The following is a 14,027-nucleotide window of genomic DNA, read 5'->3' as shown; positions in this document are numbered from 1 at the left end:
AGAATTCTGAACAAGGCTAGAGTACAAGGGTTATAAACATGTGGGGCTAAGATACAGACAGTGAAAAGCACAGGGAATGGGAAAGGGTAAAAAGTATATAAAAAGGGTATAAAAAGAGTATAAAGAGAAAGGACAAAAAAACATCAGGCATCAGTACTAGCTTTAGAAAGTTAACTAGAAAGACACCATTAATTCTTCCTTTTGTTATAAAGTAGGACCTATCCAGCCCTTTCCTAGAAAACAAAGGTGACAAAGTATGAATGAGTTCTGTAATGTGGGTTACATCATGAACAGTGACACATGATGTTTTATGTCATGGCTTTGTTAGTGTAAGGAGTGTGGCCATCGGTGTTGTGTAATCTTAAGAGATCCTTAAAATGTGAGAAAAGTGAATCTAATTTATATTTTGAGGCTAAATACTGGATTTGTCTATCAAATTTATCTAAGTGACTTCAAATAAAAATTGCAAGCAGTTTCTTAAATTGTAAGTTTTCTTCAAAAGACCATTATGACTGCAAAATCCGTAATAAAATATTCTGTCAGAAAGGATTCTTAAGGAGGAGATGAAGGGAGTCTAAGGAAACCCTCTTTTCACGTTCTCTAGTATTAACATCCTGATATATTTCATTTCTCATGCCAGTTTATAATATACTCATGGTCAAAACATCAACATTGGATGAGATGTCTCCGTTGCTGCTTTACTTAAATAAATAAAATATTAATATTAATGATCTACTGCTTAGATTTATTAGAAAACATGAAGGAGAAGTAAATTCAGAAAAAAGTCTTTTGAAAAATAACAGGGGCACCAGAAACAAGGCTATGTGTCCATTAAATCATTCATCAGGCTGCTGTTGGGGATGCAGTCTTTTAAAATAGTAATGGGAACAGGATCTAGCCAATGAAATAAGAGTCTGATTCTGCTCTATCTGAGTCAGAAGTACTGACTTCGCTGTGAGAAGATATTGCCTAAGAAACACATTTTATGCCACTTATGGCACAGACCTCTTTATTCCCTAACAAAATAAAATGTTCATAACAGTAATTATTTCATCACTGTGTGTATCATATTTTGGTGTGGGCATTGTTATTGCACTCCCCACTGCAGAATGGATAGAATATTTAATTTAGGGACATGGAGAATCCTGTGAGGAAGGACTCAGGAATATTTATGTATTTTTTATTTACAAATAAAATTGTAATAACAATTACAATTGCTTGAAAAATTCCATCCATGAATTTAGAATAACATGAAAAGAGATTAATAAACACTTTTCATAAGTACTGCCTTGATTAAAACTTGGATACATTTTTGGTTTTATAGCCTTACTCTTCAGTATTACCGCATCATTTTCTTAATGTATATTCATATGTATATATGTATACATAAACATAGTATTATATTTTCATCACAACACTTGCTCAGATTTTAAGTTAAAAACCCACTAATTACCATCTTCCTTTTTAGAGAATGGTAATAATTTATTATAGATCAAGTTTCATTCCTTGATGTGTCAACTGAGAGTAATCCATTGCATTAAGTGGAATCAAGCTGTAAGAAACCAATCTCAGATCAAAGATGACTATGATCCTAATTCCTATAGCTGCTAATCTAAATATATTAAGTATGTAGTTATGCATTTTGTCCTTATCCAAACAAGGATGGATCACCCACTTTTTTCATTGAGCTCTTTAGAGTAGAATAAAAGTAATATGAGTAGAAGCATACAGTATTAAATATAACACTTCCATCTTCTCAATGTAAAAGTTACACTTCAAAAGTCAGATGGCACAACTAGGCAGTTACTTCTGTTACTGGAGGTTGCACCATGCATGTTGTTATACAGAATTAAAACTGGAACTTACTCTTAACTTTCATGTTTGAAATTTATACAGTTTTTGGATTATTATGCTGGCAAGTGGCGAATATTAGTTTCACTTACTGAAGCATGTGTGTTGGCAAGAATGGTGCATAGATTTAAATTTTAAAGGTTCTTCAGGAAATTGTCTTCCCTGGGGACATACTTCATAACTGTTATTATTGCTATTGGAGGGTACACATGTGTGTAGAAGGGAAAGTATGCCCCATAAGGTAAAAGAGAGTAAAAAAATCATAAAAGATATGTTAATTATTTATAACTACAAACCAAATACTTGAAATTATGACAAATTAAAAGGGCACTTATTTACACACAAACAGGATTGTTTAAAGCCACAGGCTTTGCCCAGAGCAGAGAAGTGAAGCCAAATAAGTGACAAAGCATATTAACCTTATCATAAATTTTTCAGATACATAATACCTACAGGGAGTGTCTGGTTTTGTCAGATTACAACTTTTTTTTTTTCCCCAAATGTTGTATTTTGCCAAAAATTGCCCCATATTTGACAGACCTACTCTCAGACAACATAATTTAAAATGCTTTTCTCAGAGGTCCCTCAAAGGACGTAGTCCAGAGTAACATGGGATCTGGTGTACTTGTCAATGCAACAGTTGTTCCAGTATTCAAAAAGACAAGGCGATATCTCATTAGCAATTCTGGTGTTAGAAAAATTGGTAGGTCCTGCATGACATGGAAAGAACTTGACCTGACTAGTTCAGGAGTTTAGGTACAGTTGAACTGGCAAAACTAAAGTACAGAAATATGTATTGAACTATATGTTGTATGGCTCTGCAATTTATCACTGTCCAAGTAGTGTTTGCCTCTATATGCACTGTTTAGCTATCAGTGTATCTGATCTCTTGCCCTGTGCAGTGAACGATGCAGATTACATTTAAGAATACATGTTATCTTCAAGTCTTGGCTTCTCATCCAAGCTGTGAAATTGGAGAAATGTTTTCTTTTAGTGATTTTCAGAGTTAAAATCGTAGGAAAAAGTAGGTCCCTGAATTTGCACCTAGGCCTTTTGCTCCCAAAAACATTAATGATATTACCCATTTTGTATAAATAGTTCCCTACCTATTGGACCATCAAAATGGTATCATCTCACTACAGCGTCCCGGTCATGGAACAGTGTTAGAGCTGTAGTCTGTTTGAGAGAGCAATGAAGTTTTACAGATAGTTTTGCCAAGTCATTGTGTGTACAGTGAGACTGTGCAAACAACCCTGCTCCATTGCTTTTCTAAAGGAGCTGATTCCCCATGGATTTGCATGTTCTTTTTCAGTTTTGATTTATGTGTAGAAAAGAGGCAGAAATGTACATGTGTGTCCGTTCATCTTATTCATGATGTAGGTGAATTTTGGGTTAGGACTAAAGCTATTAATATTACCACTATTATTAACTGCCGTTAGTACCATTAGTACATAGCTGCACTGAAAATGTGATTATTACAGACTAGGAATTACCAGCATGGTGTTGGTATCAGTACAGGGAGTCAAAAATCCAAACATGCAAAGAATATATCCATCTGCCTGTGAACTTGGAAACTATGTATTGCTCATTCACAGCAGCCCAGTCATTTAAGGATGGTAGGAGACATCTCCAAAGATCACTCTGCTATTTTGAAGAAGCCATCCAGGAAAAAGGCCTTATTAGCTATTATACCTGTCATTCTATATCAGTGCTACTTTGTCTAGCAAGATTATCACCTGTAAAAACAAGAGTGGAGGGAACATTTCTGTTATTGAGAATATCTCCTATTCAGCCATCTTGATGTAAGAGGGAAACTTCTGATGCATTGTGCTACAGACTGTTGGCCCAGATGTGAGTGATAATGTCTGTAACCAGCCAAGTTTTTAGAGTCTCATCAGGTTCACTGATGTAGTCCTTACAATTTCCTTTGATTCTTTGAAGGTCTTTGCTTCCGTTGTTCATTTCCTTCCTCAGGTGCTGTAAAGGAGTTTACAATTTCTACTGGCCACACAGAAAGTACAAAGATAAAAATGAAAAAAAAGAGAGAAAAGAGCTTTCAGCTGACCAGAAGATGTGAAAAGGTTGACACTTCTGCAATAAGGTGGTTTATACAAGTATGTGACAAATGAAAGTTTCAGTTTAGTTTGTTCTTAAATAGGAATTTAACCGTAAGTTAAAATTACTTTAGCAAATGAGGCAAATTTAAATTTAGTCCAACTGCAAAATTTAAAAAGCTCTGTTCAAACAGGATGCTAATTCAGTAAATGCTCTTTTTTCTGTTAAAGTCCACTTTGGTTTAGGTCAGCTGCTTCTCTTATAGATAAAGCTTTCTTCTCATAGTGGTATTGTCAAAAAGAGCTCTTAAAGCCTTCAAAATGAAATGAGAAAATTTGCCCTCAGATGGGAAAAAAAAAATAAAATTGGTCAGTAGAAGCTTACATTATAAGTAAAAATAAGAATCTATACTCAGTCTAAACCACCCAACAGTAGTAAGCTGAATCCCTCATTTTCAAGAGTTAAATGATTGCCTATCAGTACTGACAGCCTTGTATGCAAAAAATTGTTTTCTAGCTAGATGGTGTAGCCACTGTCACTGGCTAAGTATAATTTTTTTTTTTTTTCTCCAGCCTCTTAAAGATTCATACAGTGTGCAGACCACAGGATGAGGTCTCAAGGCTGTAATAAACTCCCTCCAGTTTTATGACTTGAGACAACATTTAGTCTACATTCAGTCAGAATCACCAAATGTGTAAGGCAAAGACAAGCTCAGATGAGCTGCAGTGTTTCTTCATTATATGGTTATCCTTTAATTTTTGTTGCCAAGGGGACAAACCAAGAGGAAATGGATTTAACAACTGCAAAGTGATGAATTTTAAAGCTAGTCTTAATAATATTTGAACTCTGAATCTAATTTGTATGTAGGAGGAATTAATAATAATAGTAATGTAATAATAACTTAACCAAGCAAAAATCACTCTTTCTCTGTCATGCTCTTCTCTTTCATGTCACTATTATATGGGCACTTGAGCTTTGAAAAACAGAGCTACAAATGCCCAGACAACTACAGAAACATATGAAGGTAAAGAAAAAAGTATTGAACTATTCTGTCTTGTAATCCAGTATTGCCTTAGAGTACACAGACTTTCTTGAACATGAAGAATGCACAATGCACGTCTGGTTTGTAAATGCTAGTTTAACAGCAGAAAGGAGCTGCTTCAGACAGCAAGAGAAATGTTTCTACAGCTCTCCATCCCACTTGTATGGTTTTCAATGGGAAAGATTTTACAAGAGAAACAGAAGGGAAGCCAGCATCAGGAGAAAAACACTTGTAGTTTTTAGGACTGCTCTCTGCATGAATCAGCTGTACACAAACTTAGACACAGTAGTTTGTATATAACCTCCTGGCCTGCAATGCAGAGTGCATCATCACAGTCATAAGACTACAGTCAGCCTTTCTCCCTCCCTCCTCCAGGTCACTGTATGTGTTCTCCTGCTCTAGAATCTAATGCATGACACCTCACATGGACTTCACTACAGGAACATTTCTGGGATTTTCAGACATCTGTGCCTGCAAGGTCACCCTCACTGGAGATGTCGTCTGCAGGTGCATTTTCTTATAATGCCACTGTCCATCCACAGTACTGGTATAAATGGTGGACCTGGGTATTGAAACTATCCTCAGAAAAGTTAGAGAGAAACCATTCTTATGGAATCTGTTCAATCTGGAGAGGTTCAAAAGCCTTTCTGCAGATCTGTGTAAGTACCTAGAGAAGGCTACCAGTATTGCTGCACCCAGCATCCAGCCCCATCCAAGTCTGTTGCCTGGGTCTTCAGACCTTCAGAGCCAGCAGCATTATGTTTGGGACATTGAATTTACCTAGATTACTCCATTTTTGTTTCCTAATATATTTTTGGTTTACTCTCGGGTAAGTCCTGCTAGAATTCATAAACCAGGTGTTTTTCTATTTGATTTTGGAGACTGTACCCAAACTTCCCAGCTAGAAGATCCCTTCCTGTGCTGGTACCACAAGGACCGAAGGGAATCTTATGTCTTCATTGTTGAGAAAGAATTTGGCACACAAGCAAATGAATTGAGATCCCTCTTGGAAGGCATCTAAACTTACATTTCTTGCAAAAATAACCTACATTATCCTAGCTCTTGCTATGCTGAATTGGGCAGAGTCCATCCATCTGACACTAAGCCTGTTTCATCCCTTTCTCCTCATACATGGCATTATTGACATCTAAACCCAGCAGTCTTTTACTTAACTCCCTCAAGGAGTATAGCAGAGACCTTGATCAAGAAAGCCCCCAGTCCCAGCAAGGGCAGGAATTAAAATTCATCTGAGTCTGCTACACTCCAGCTAGAGGTTCATTAAAATGTTTAATGCGTATGTGGATGTGGCTAGCACAGGTTTTTCCCATGAGAAGTTTTCTTGTGTTTTGTAAATAAAGATAAAGTTTGGATGTTGTTGGAACAGTGTCCCAGAACTTGGCCAGTGCAGGCCTGGCCAATCAGGCCTGGGGGAAGGCTTCTGACTGACCAATCTGGGTGACTTTTGAGAACTCTATATATGTGATGAAATCAAAACAATAAAGGTCATTCCTTCTTGCCACTGAGAACTGGTGCCTTCATTACTCTGCTAGCTGCTCAACAGCGACATGTGGATGTCTCTACTCCACAAAAAGGAAAAGCCTTTGTTTCAGGTATTAAATAACCACAGAATTTTTTGGTCTATAAATCTGAAGTAAAAAGAAATTACTCAGTTCAGCAAGGGAGAAAGATTTGAATATCCTTGTCTATGTTCTTCCTTGCTAAGGCAGCTTTAGGGTCAGCATAATTTTCTAAGACAACAAATGGTCTCTTCCTATGCCTCAGTATTTCCATGAAGGCATTGAAAGCCATAGCAAGGGCATAGGCATCTAAAGTATTTGTAAGCAACTGGATTAATCATATTTTCTGTGGATCCAGCTTTACATTCATTGCCATGTTTTTGCTCAGGAAAATCCAAATGGTGTCTTACTTCATTTTGTGCTCTCAATTTTGGGAACATGAGATTAGCTCAGTTGGATAGAGTATGGTGCTAATACCACTGAGTTTGTGGGCTTGATCCCTGTAGGGGCCATTCACTTATGAGTGGACTTGGTGATCCTTGTGAGTCTCATCCAACTCAGAATAATCTGTTATTAGTTAGAAAAATAGCATCTTTAACATCTTTATTTGATTTTTTGGTATGAATTGTAAAGAAAATCCTTGAAGTTATTTAACAGGAAAATTTATCTTCTGAATAGTGTAATAAAACTTACTTTGCCTCTCCAATTTTATTCTAAACCAGTATTTTTATAACCAGTTACAAACAGTTTTGAGAAAAAATATCAGTATTGCTTTCTGACTTTCAGCTGCCTCAGGCTTTCATTAAGCCGTAAGCATCAGCAGTCTGATTGTGGCACATGTACCAAGTACAGCACCGGCAGGCATGCCTTGCTTGTAAGTGTACTTTCCTCACAGGAGTGGCAAGGCACAAGTGATTTTCCTACCTTGATGAGAGATTTAAGAAATCAAATTTCCTGTGGGAACAAAAGTGCCTTTTAATCTAGGGGCACTGAAGACACTTGCTAAAACTGAGGGGTGGGGGGGAAATTCAAACCCTGAAAATTAAGGAAATTTGAACCTCTGTTTAAGCTCAGTAAACATTTCCCCAATGAGTGAAATAATAAATCTGATAGACTTTTGGCATGGAGGCTTGAAAGAATAAAAAAAAAAAAAAAAAACCAGATTTCTGCTTCAAATTAATTTGCCAAATGGCTCACAGGAGAGTTTCTTAATTTCTATTCAAAATTTTAAAACGAAAACGCATGGACACCCAAGAGAAACTTAAAAGATTTGAGGAGTTAGATGAAGAGAGGCAGATAAATGTTATCAAGTATCCATCACTGCAACTTGCTGAACCTATGAAAAATCCATAGAGCAGGAAAGAATTCAGGTCCCTAGTATTTTCTCTGCAGAGTTCATCTCCATAGAGATGGCTCCAGTTAGCACTTCAGATATGCTGGCATGTCAAGGTGCACTGCTCTGCAGAGACAAAGACCCTGGCTTCAGGTATTCAAAGGTGGCTGAGGTATCAGAAACACTAGATACATATTAGTACAGAGTTCAAGAATCATTTGGACAACGCGTTCAGGAATATGTTGTGGCTCTTGGGAATGTCCTGTACAGGGCTAAAAGCTGAACTTTATGATCCTTGTGGGTCCCTCCCAACTCCAGATATTTTATTATCCTATGACTCAGCTAATTGGCTCTGGGCAATGGTACATTTTAGCCCAGGTAGACATTGTGCTAATGTAATTGTCCTTCTCCGGATACCCATGTGGTTGCATCATGTAAACACATGTAACTATGAAATTTACACTGCAAGGAATGAAAAATTCACATCACTGTTTTACAATACTGTAAATTACCGACAATGTTTGTAATGAAAATTGTTGAAATTGTAGATGTACCAATTAGTTGACTGGTGCAACATTTTTCCACAATAGATGCTGTAGTAGTTACTTCAACCTTTGCTTACAGAGAAAGAGGGACACTACAGAGCAGAAAATGGGATATAAAGGGAAAGTGGAAAACAAATTTCATTGTCTCTTCCACTGCAAGTACTAGAGACATGAAATGAAACTGAAAGTCACAACTTCTCTAGACAGCTTGTTCTAGCATCTTATCATCCTCATAAATAATTTGTACTTTATGCTCAACCAAGACTTAACCTCTTTCAGTTTTAAACTGTCTTTTCAAGACAGGCCCTGTTAAAAAGTCTCTTTCTCTTTCCTGTCAACTCTACTTTTAGTACTGCGCTAAGAGCCTTCTCTTTGCCAGGATGCACAGTCACAATTCACTCTGCCTTTCTTCAGAGGAAAGATGTTCCATCCCTTTGATCAATTTTGTGGCCCTCTTCTGGATCTATTCTAACAGATCTAAATTCTGACACCCCAGATTACAGAAGTAGGGCTGTCTTGCCTAAGATTACCTTCACAGCATCAGTGATTTGACAAGTTCATGCTGGAACCCTTGCTTTTATTACTGAAATGTCCTTCAAAGGTGGTTTTCAAGTCTACTGTCATACAGTGCATGGTAATTTTGGCCACAGGTGGCAAAATTTTCCAATATATAAGGCGTGTGATTGAAAAATTAGTCATTTAAATGCTGTATCTAATTATATGAAAAGTTTCTAAAAGCATCTGTAACAACTTACCACTATTCTAACTTTTGTCTCCTAGTAAAAAGACCAAGCTTTATCTCAGTATTCTTACAGCTGGAAAATAAAAGGTAAGCTCTAGGTCTGTTTAGGAGTACTGAAGTCTCATTTTCAAATATTTAGGTTTTCTAGTTACAGCAGTGTTTCCAGAGAACCTTAAATAAATTCACTATTTGCAGCCTTGAATATTGGTTTCATTTTTACATTACCACAGCCTTAGGAATTATTTAATGATATGTAAGGATTATTTTGAATTGAAAATTCTAAAAATAACATAGTTCTCATAAATTAACACTGCAAAAGAACTATGTTTTCAACTAATATTTGTGAAATACTTAATTGGATGGCTCCAACTAAAAGCTGACTTTCATATTGTTACTATCTATAGGAAGAACAAATTAGTCTTTTAAATATCTTTTCAAAAACTCTTTTAAACACTTTAAAAATAATAACTATAATATCAATTGGTTTATATTCCCAATGCCTTGTTCTAATGCTAAAATGAGAGCATGCCATATCAAGATGTTTAGATCAGGCCAGCTTGCTTGTAATTTTTTGTAATTTTACAAAGCTGCAGTTCATACAGATAAGCATTTTACATGGTTATTGGTCAGCGGTTTCTCTGGGCATACTCAGTGAGCTGTGTATCCTTATAATGACTGAAGCATACATGGATTTATTGAATGTAGTTATGATGCTTAAATTAAAATAATATGAGGTCTTCTCACATTCAAAATATCCTTATGTTTAAAGCTACTGATAATCAACTTCACAACTTAGGACAGATATGGAGATGCTCAAATGCATCTGGAGAAGGGCAACAAGGCTGGTGAAGGGTCTGGAGCACAGGTCCTATGAGGAGCAGCTGAGGGAGCTGGGGTTGCTTAGCCTGGAGAAAACGAGGCTCATGGGAGACCTCATCATTCTCTACAGCTGCCTGTAAGGAGGTTGTAGCCAGGTGAGGGTTGGTCTCTTCTCCCAGGTAACTAGCGGCAGTACAAGAGGACACAGCCTTAAGCTGCACCAGGGGAAGTTTAGACTGGACTTTATTAAAAAAATTCTTCACAGAAATAGTGATTGGTCTGCCCAAGTAGGTGGCAAAGTCACCATCCTTGGAGGTGTTTAAAAAAAGACTGCAGGTGCCACTTTGTGGCATGGTTTAGTTGATAAGGTGGTGTTAGCTCATAGGTTGGACTTGATGATCTCAAATGTCTTTTCCAACTTAGTTATTTCTGTGATTCTGTGATATCTGTCAGCATTTTCACCTCCGAAAAAAAGCATTTAAACACTTATCAAGACTACTGTACGTCCATCTCAAATTTCCTGATTTCTTACACTTTTGATAAGCTCCAAAACATGAGATAAAAAATACAAGCATGTTTGAGAAGCGTGTGAAACTGTATTTCCTGTGTGACTGCAGGTAAACCATAGGTCAACACTACCAAGTGTTGCTCTTTCCAAAAACTTGGCATAGTCCTGTAATCTGTTATGTCAGTGTTTATGCATGCAGACTTTATGATAAGCATAGACAGAAATCAAGCAACAGCTGCTATACAAACCCTGCAACTTCATTATTAAGTGAGCTATTCCACTCATTGTTTCAAAGGACCTTAGAAAGATAAAGCATACAATTTTCTTCTTAAATCTTAGAGAAACTTATTCCTTAGTCTTTTTTCTCCATCCTGAACTGGCGCAGTACCCAATGTGTCTTCCTCCTCTTGTAAAGACAAAAAAATTTGGTATGCAGTCAGAGGACTCAATTAAAATCAGAGAGAGCATTCTTTAAACCAGACCTTTAAAATGCCACTTGAAATCTATCAATGAAACACTATATAAAAGGCAGTACCCTAAGGCATCTTTTTTTCCCCAGTTTTTAAGGGAGAAAATATCTAAAATATAGCAAAAGTTATCTATTATAAAGTGGCAGACTGATGTTTAAAAATAGACCGACATACTCTCTTTTGTTTCTTAAATGGCTGAGGACACATTCCCTTGGAAATTTCATTACATTTTTAAGTTCTGTTTTGTTTGTCTTTCTGTGGTTTAAGGACATGATTTGTGGTTGTTCATGTGTACTCTCTATGTGTACCCTGCCTATCAGCTTTTTAGTGTGTTCATTTTTATAGGATTCCATTCCATTTCATTATGTGCTTGGGCAGCTATAAATTAAAAACTCATCCAAGAAGTGTCAAAATAACTTCAGCCAGGGGTGATGGCAGGAAAGAGTTGCTTGTTTTTCTGTGCTGATGCAGACACTGTGGTGCAGGAGGTGTCTACTGTTGGAGTCATTATAGAGCGGTTCTGATACAATACTTGTGCTATTTAAGCCTGACTCAGAAAACCCATGCCTACTGTTAAATTTGCATTGTATGCCTGTTATGTCATTGCAATGACATTTCTTTAGTACCAAATTATTCTGTAACAACCCTATTCCCTTTAAACACATGACTAGAGAGTGCTAAAAAAACCCCAGCCAAATTGGTTGGTATACCAATCAACTAAAATACAAGTCCAAGTAGTCAAATTGTGTGATATACTTCATTACAAATATACACATCTTAAATATATGCATAAATGGTATATTTCATTCCAATGAAAATATAGATTCTTAAAATATATTCCATTATTAGCAAGATGTGAAGACAATAGCATAATTAGTTGTTTTAAGGGGGAAAAAAACAGACAGGAAAATAAGTACTTGAACAAAGTGATATTTTCTTGTACCACAACTTGTGGTGTGCAAACTTTTTATGTGACTTGTGACTTTTTACCTCAACTATCACACATAATAGTGAAAAATATTATTATACCAGTAGATGTCAGTACAACCATTGAACTCAGCTGTAATATAGGAGAGTATATTCTTCATATTCACTACTGCAGACAAGTGAAAGTATACTGATGAAAGTTATATCATGAAACACTGAGTGTGATGGTTTTGGAAAATACTGAGTTTGGAAAATACTGAAAATCACTGTTTCATTTATAGCTTCAGAAGCTTGAAGGGAGCTTCTGTTCAAAAAATGTCAAATATATTTTCTAGGAATCTTTACTTCCTGAACAACAAATCTAATTTTCCTTTTTTCTCCCAAAACCAATTGAATATACATTAATACATAACATTAACAGAAATAGATTGGGACTTGACTTTTTCAACCAGAACCTTATCCATTCAAAGGAATAGCTAAAATTTATCAAAGATTAACTGTAGCTTTCTCTGATCTTTCCAAGAGTCCAGAGCTGAGTGAACTGCATGGTGGTTATATAGGCAGTTAAGCTGGTGGGATTTTATATCCTGAACTGGTAGGTTTGGAATCACATTAAAAGGTAAAATAGCTCACAATTCTGTTCTTCTTATTTTAAGTTTTCATTCGCCAAGACTGTGATTCTTTATTTTTTCCTGCAATAGCTGATGCTAGTCATGACACTTATAGCAGAACAGAAAATTAGATTCTCCATGATCATTTAGATGTTAGTGATGTCATTAACTTTTGACAGGAAAACACAAAACCCAAAGTCCATGGCAGAATGAAATCAGTTGAGATGTTTAGCTGAAACCCAAGAAGGAGAAGCAGAGAGAAGAAAAAGTGTTAAATAACAGTTAAACTATTAAAGAAACTAGTACAAACTACTATCAAGTTAAAAAAAGTCATTAAGGGTAAATTGTTCTACTTCTTTGGGTTTTTAGCAACTCTTGTGAGAACCCCCAAGGTGGAATGCTAAACAGAGTAAGTTGAAATGGAAAAATTTCATCAAGCCACATGCTCCTGTCTTCTCCCTCTAACTCCTGTTATCTGTGTCTTGTCTGTATACAAATATCAGTTTCCTGTAATGAGGTGGAATATTTTGTGAATTGTTTGAGAAATGCACACTGTTCTATAAAGACGCCAGGATAATCAGGAACAGGTCTATTCTTGACTAACGTCCTTCTTGGCTTCATGAATCATAGCAAGTTTATCATCTCTTCATCAAACTCAACAGAGTGTATTATTTACAATATCCACAGTTCTCCTGAAAGCCAGTAATCAGTCCCATATTGCTGATCATTACCAGACAGCTGACATTAAGCGGTATAAAGTACATAGTATGCAGTACAGGAGAATGGTTACAGAGCTTGGGATGAGTATGCCTCAGTGACACTAAGTTCTCTGATGAGATATGTGAACAAGAAAGAAGAGAGATGAAATCAAGCACCCAGGAGACCGTAGTTAATACACAGCCTGGGAAATGAAGTTAGGATCAAAGATAATTATGTACAAAGGGATGAACTAGCCTCTTAAAATCAACAGACTCGTGAAAGCAAATGGAATGTAACACAGAACTTCAAAGACTTTCACCCATTTCTCCAGTACTTCTATCAATCACACAGCAATAGATAATACATGAGAAGGGCTTGTCCCTGTGAAAGAGAACAAATGCTTTCCATTTGTTGCTCTCTGAAGAGCTAAACATCTACAGTTAGTGATATTTTGACAAAATTCAAGGAAAAGTTTGGTCCCCTCAGTACTAAAGTTGAAAAGAAAGATGCAGGTTTATAACCATAGGCAGAAGATAAGTTTCACACAATACAACATGACAAGTACAGACTTTCTGGGAGGGAAGACTGTATTTAATTAAGCCCTTTTTACTCATACTTAAAATGCCTTTAAAAACTGATAGGCGGCTGCCTATCTTGAGTTGCCAGGCTGCATAGCCATTCAAACTTTGCTAATATTTCCTGGATTAGTATTCATTTTGTATTGCTTGCACCATAAGAGTAAGATCTTCATGCAAGCCTGTGGTGGCTTTAGTAACACTTTGGTGGCTTGGCTTCACCACTAGGTATGAAAATTTATACCAGTAGGGAAATCATAAAATCCATGATGAACCCATACCCATCTAGGATCTCTGTCACATGTCTCCTCATTCACTGCTGAAATGGCTGCT

Source organism: Lichenostomus cassidix, chromosome Z (assembly GCF_008360975.1).
Source record: "Lichenostomus cassidix isolate B80296 chromosome Z, HeHo_3.0, whole genome shotgun sequence".
NCBI classification, from domain to species: domain Eukaryota; kingdom Metazoa; phylum Chordata; class Aves; order Passeriformes; family Meliphagidae; genus Lichenostomus; species Lichenostomus cassidix.
Note: the sequence above shows the minus strand (reverse complement) of the source record.